This window comes from Chlorocebus sabaeus, chromosome 22 (genome assembly GCF_047675955.1).
Source record: "Chlorocebus sabaeus isolate Y175 chromosome 22, mChlSab1.0.hap1, whole genome shotgun sequence".
Lineage (NCBI taxonomy): Eukaryota > Metazoa > Chordata > Mammalia > Primates > Cercopithecidae > Chlorocebus > Chlorocebus sabaeus.
Window position 1 is genome coordinate 66406237 of NC_132925.1, and position 6288 is coordinate 66412524.

Below are 6288 nucleotides of genomic sequence, written 5' to 3' on the forward strand. Positions count from 1 at the left end.
AAATGGATTTCAATGACTTTGTATTCAAAAATGAAAAATATTTTGATAATTTTTATGTAGAAATCATATGTTGCATATGTTGGATTGAATAAAATGCATAGTTATCACTAATTGAACCTGTTTTAACTGTTTAATGTAAATGCTAGAAGATTTTTAATTACATATGTGACTTGCGTTATGCTTCTATTGGGCAGCACAGATACAGAAAATATCGGGCAAGTACATGCTAAACCCTTGTCCTCATCATCTTGCTAAATCCTTAGGGCAGTTTCATGAAGCAGATGCTTCATCAATAGTTAAGACTCAGATTAAAAACTTTGCCCAGACAAGTGTAAAGATGTGATTTGAACTGGCATCTACCTATTACCAAACCCTTTACCTGTGCATCCATCTCCTCCTAAGAAGCAATTCAAAGTATGTTCAGTTTAGGTTAATATTTGTAACATATTCATAATCACAAAGAAATTACTTCAAAGTAGCAAACATTTCACTCAGTTCCCTTTGAGTTCTAAATTGCAGAATATTCTAACTCTCTTGGGAAGAACACATGACAATGAATAAATATCTAGGAATGTGGGGGCACAAGCTAAGTTTTTCATCTTTTAAATGGAAACAGGAGATCCCAAATAGCAAAAATCATAAATATGATGAGGTGGGATTATACATCGCCTAAGGAATACTAGTTGGAGAACTAATTAAGACTATAAACTGAAATATGAAAATTAACCAAGTAATTATCTACTTGTAGCCTTCAGAAGTAGGTTACAGGTTACTTGTTAGGAACATTGCCCAAAACCAAGGAAGCAAACAATTCTGCCACAAGCAGCTGAGACTCCCACTTTTATTTCTGTTTCTCGGTTTTAAGTATTTTAGGATTTCTGTGGAGCATCAAGTAATTAAAAAGAAAATCACTAAAACTGAGATAAGATACAAGAATTCTCCTGGCAAATGCTATAGTCTTCAATTTTGATTAAATGTGAATTCCCTAAAGCAGTTATAAAACAAAGTGTAGTTCTCTGAGTTTCATTCAAATGGGGTTTTTCTGCTTAAATGGTTCATTTTCTTTAGCTTCTAGTTGCAACTAATCCTGAAAGGGCACAGTCCACAGGGACATGTGGTTTGCCTATAATGTGGTTTTGCCTTTCAATAGAGAATGCTGACCTCCGTGCACTCAGCATCTTTTTAAAATGAAAAATGGGGAATTAATGATCCCTCCTTCACTGGGGCTATTGCAAATTTAAACTTGCTCACCAATTAGTAAGTCTCGCTAAAATCCTCAAAAGCCAAAGGAAACTCCCTAAACCTCATCAGAGTCTCTCAAAAATATACTAGGAAGTAATTAAATTGTGTTTTTAGTTCTCTTTGGAGAACTACACGTCTCCCAGACATTGTGGGTTTGACTTAGCAGTTTCAGCTCTGTAGAATTATGACAACCTTATGCATCCAGGAGCCATGTCAGAAACCAGCACGGATTCCTTCATCCACTAGTTACTATGTGCATACTCAATCTAGGGCCATGGGGAGGTCTCTGCAGCTCATGGTCCAGTGAGAAAGAAAACAGTAATCCAGCCATCACACAAATACTTACAAACATCACACAAATACGCACTCAACAAGATTAGAGTAAGGGTCAGATAGGAGAGCCAGTGCCACAGATTTCAGAGAGGGTCTCCCTTAAAAAGTTATGGTTGATCTGAGAGTCAATAGATGAATGTGAGTTAACTAGAAAGGTAGTTAAATACAGAAAATAGCATGTACAAAGGTCCTGAAGTGAGAGAGATTTGGCCTATTTGAAACAAACAAAAAAAGGCAGGTGTGACTTGAGCTCAAAAACAATGCAAAAAGAATAGAGAGAATTGAGTGTGTAAAGACAGGCAGTTAGGAAGGAATGACACTGTCTACCTGACCATAAATACCTATTCATTATGGTCAGCCTTTATTGAGCACCTAATATGTGCCGGACACTGCTAAGTCTTTTACGTGTGCTAACCCCCTGAACCATAAGTAGCCTACCTGATGGGTGGCACTTTTCTTATTTTGTGAATAAGGAAATAAAGAAGGCTTAGAAAAGCAACCAGCTGGTGCATGGTTGAGGGGAAAAGTGAAGCCATCTCTCTCTGACCCCACTGAATCACTGGGCTGCAAGTAGCAACTCCACGACAGGCACTATGGAAAAGGCTCATATATTTCAGCAGATGCCTAATATCTGGAGACCTTTGGTGACTATTCTGTTCTCTGCCTTTTTCTGCTCAGGACTAAATCTGTTTATAACCCTGTTACTTCCCATTTTTATGCCACAGCAGACAAAAACTTAACATGCTTTGTCAATCCACTTCTGCAACGTCAACCACCTTGACCACCAGATAGAACATATTTCCCAATCCAGGGCTCCATTTTCCATCATCCACCAGGAAACACACAGGAACTTAGGAAGAGAGCTTCCTTTCCCTTGCTTACCAGCTACAATCTTTACCACCAGTTCTCATCACCACCCGGGAGAAGTACCTGATCTGATGAGATGGTCCCACTGAATGATGAAGAAGGCAATTTAAGTGGTTTGAGGACCACAGCTTCTCTGATTACCCACCCCCTGAAACACCTGTCCTGAATTGTACCTTGCTGTGTAAATTAATGTGGGTGATTCCACACTGAAGAGCAAGATTCTGCAACCCCTGCTGCCACCCAATCAGATCTTCCTTCCATAAATGATCGCCAAAGCATTGTAAGCAGAGCCACAAGGTTTCACAGGCACTAAACAGCCACCTTTATAAAGAAGTTTCCCAGTGTCCATGAACTGGAGGCACAGATAACACACAGGGGCTAAATGAATTCCTAATTATAATTTAAGCTTTGCCATTTTCTGAGAAGCAGGGGGTTTAAGACATAGAATGTGGGTTTTATAAATGCTTAACAGTTACCAGAACAAACAAAATCGGCCTGTTGGGTTTCAGAGGAGAGTCTTATGGACAAAGGGGATTGAGGTTTGACCGAAAAATGAGAAGCTAAGTACCACTTTCAGTATGACCTGTGTCTTTGGAAGTTGCCGGTTTAAACTGGGCCTTGTCACAAATATTTATGGACTTTGTTACCTTAAGAACATGGGTACATGCACTCTGGATTCCCAGTCACCAATGTTTCAAGTGGCACTTTTGTGGGAAGGCTTATCAAATATAAACCAATATATATGCCATTGTAAATATATATATATATAAAATACCAATATACACCAATTTTTTAAACTGGCTGCTAAACTTCTGGCTCTTTTTGAGCCAGTCTTTACAGGAATGAGACATATTTCTACTTCTAGTCCATCAACTCTCCTGCTTTTTCCTCCTCCTGACCAGGGACACTTCTGTAATACTAAGATATCATGACGTTTCCCTTATGAACAACAAGCAGAATCTATAAAACAGGCTTGGAGTGTATTCCTTCATTCAGCAACAAGCATAATTCCAAAAGAAGTATGTACACTGGGGCCTGGCGTGGTGGCTCACACCTGTAATCCCAGAACTTTGGGAGGCCAAGGCAGGTGGATCACCTGAGGTCAGAAGTTCAAGAGCAGCCTCACCAACGTGGTGAAACCTCATCTCTACTAAAAATACAAAAATTAGCCAGGTGTGGTGGTGGGCTCCTGTAATCCTAGCCACTTGGGAGGCTGAGGCAGGAGAATTGCTTGAACCCGGGAGGCGGAGGAGGCTGCAGTGAGCCAAGATTGCGCCACTGTGCTCCAGCCTGGGCAACAAGAGGGAAAAGTCATCTCAAAAAAAAAAGAGTATGTACATTGGTACATAGTTTTGCATTTAGAAACAAAGCGAAATATTAACAGTTTTTGTTTTGTTTTGTTTTGTTTTGTTTTGTTTGAGATGGAGCGAGCCAGGCTGGAGTGCAGTGGCGCAATATCGGCTCACTGCAAGCCCTACCTCCCAGGTTCACGCCATTCTCCTGCCTCAGCCTCCCGAGTAGCTGGGACTACAGGTGCCCGCCACCACGCCCAGCTAATTTTTTTGTATTTTTTAGTGGAGACAGGGTTTCACTATGTTAGCCAGGATGGTCTCGATCTCCTGACCTCGTGATCCACCCGCCTCGGCCTCCCAAAGTGCTGGGATTACAGGCACAAGCCACCAAGCCTGGCCTAATGGTGTTTTCAAAAACACACAAGAGCTCAGTGATACCTCAGCCTGCACGAAAAGTCCTGCAAGTATGATGGATCCACCACCAAACCCAATCAGCATATTCACAATCTTACTGTACAGTGAGAATGCGTTTCAACTAATGCTTTGGGAAATGTCAGTAGTCAGAACCCCAAAGCAATCAACCAGTAATTCATAGTATACCAAAATGCTTCCTTGTTATTTATTTTTGACACAGGGACTCTTTTAAAACTCCAGAGAAAGCTACAAAGAATGCACACAATTTTTCATATACTTGGGAGGGATTTATAGAACCAATGTGCCGTCTTAAGCAAAGACATGATAAATGTTGACTTGATCTCCTATCCCAAAAGGCATCATTCATCTTCATGGTCTTAGATTTTGCAATGGATTCTTAGGTAAGACACCAAAAGCATAAGCAATGAAAGAAAAAAATGGATAAATTAGACTTTATCAAAATTAAAAACTTTAATGCCCCAAAGGACTCTATTAGGAAAATGAAAAAACAACCTACAGAAAGGCAAATACATGAAAATCATATATCTGATAAGGGTCTAGTATCCAGAATACATACAGAACTCCAGTCATTTTGCATTAGGAGACCATCTCAACAAAACAATAACCCAATTAAAAAATGGGTAAAGAACTTCAGTAGACATTTCTCCAAAGACAATATACAGATGGCCAATAAGCACATGAAAAGATGTTCAACATCACTAATCATTAGGGAAATACAAAATTACACTGAGATATCACCTCACACCCACCAGGATGTCTACTATTAAAAACAAAAAAAAACAAACCCAGAAAATAATAAGTGTGAGCAATGATATGGAGAAATTGGAACCCTTGTACATTCCAGTTTGGAAGTTCCTAAAAAGGCTAAACATAGAATTATTTTATGATCGAGCAATTCCACTCCTAGGTATATACCAAAAAGAATTGAAAATAGGGACTCAAACAGATATGTGTACACCAATGTTTCTTGCAACATTATTCACAACAGCCAGAAAAGGTGGCACCCATGTCAATCAGAAGTTAAATGGATAAACAAAATGGTATATACATACAATGCAATATTACTCAGCCTTAAAAAAGGAATGAACCTTAAAGTATTATACTAAGTGAAATAACCCAGACATAAAAGGACAAATATTATATGATTCCAATTATATGAAATATCATAGAGACAGGAAGTTTAAATGTTACCAGGGACCGCGGGAGAGGATGCAGTTATTGTTTAATAATGGTTGACTGACTTGCTTCTTGTATTGCTATCATTATTGATAACTGCATCCTCTGTTTCTGTTTGCAAAAATGAAACATTTTGGGAGTAGATAGTGGTGAAAGTTGCACAATATTGTAAATGTAATCAATGCCACCTAATTGTGCACTTAAAGAATGGTTTCAATGGTTAATTATATTTTATATATAAATAAAATTTTATTTTATGTATATGTACCTAATTACAACGTTTTTTAAAAATCATGCCTTCTAACTCAAACCAAATTCCCTTTGGTTTAGGGGAGCATAGATTGCCTCAAGCATTGTTGAAAGTTATGGACAGTCACCCAAGAAATGAACATATATGCCACATTTTATTTGCAACCCGAGGGGGTTCATAGTTTTTATAAACGCCCTCCTAGATGCCAGGTTGCTCTGATCTGAGGTAGAATGGATCCGAGGCAAAATGAGTCTGGTGTCCCTTGGTCTGCATTGAGAGTGCTTTTATTAACTTTGGTGCCCAGGAAATGAATGATGCCCATGTCTCCTACGTCTGAAGACTGTTCAGGGCATGGACTAAGGCTTCTTTGAGATCTCTTCTTTGAGGAACTATCAATTATAAATGGTGCCAAATGATATCAAAAGAATGTTTTTAAGAAAATTCCTTCAGATGCCCAGATGTGAGTTCCAAAGACACTTTGTGCTGTGGTATACCTGGTAGGGACAGGGGTCTGTCTCGAGAAAGAAAGTACAGCTGATTGACTTGCCTCTTGTTGCCCTCATAGGGAGATTTCATGGCACAGAGTTCTCTGGGTTAATTCTAGCCTTAAAAAAACCAAGGCATGAAGGGTGCTCTCAACAAGAGTCATTTTACTGCCCAAATTCTGGGACTCTTAAAAATTGCCTGCATGTT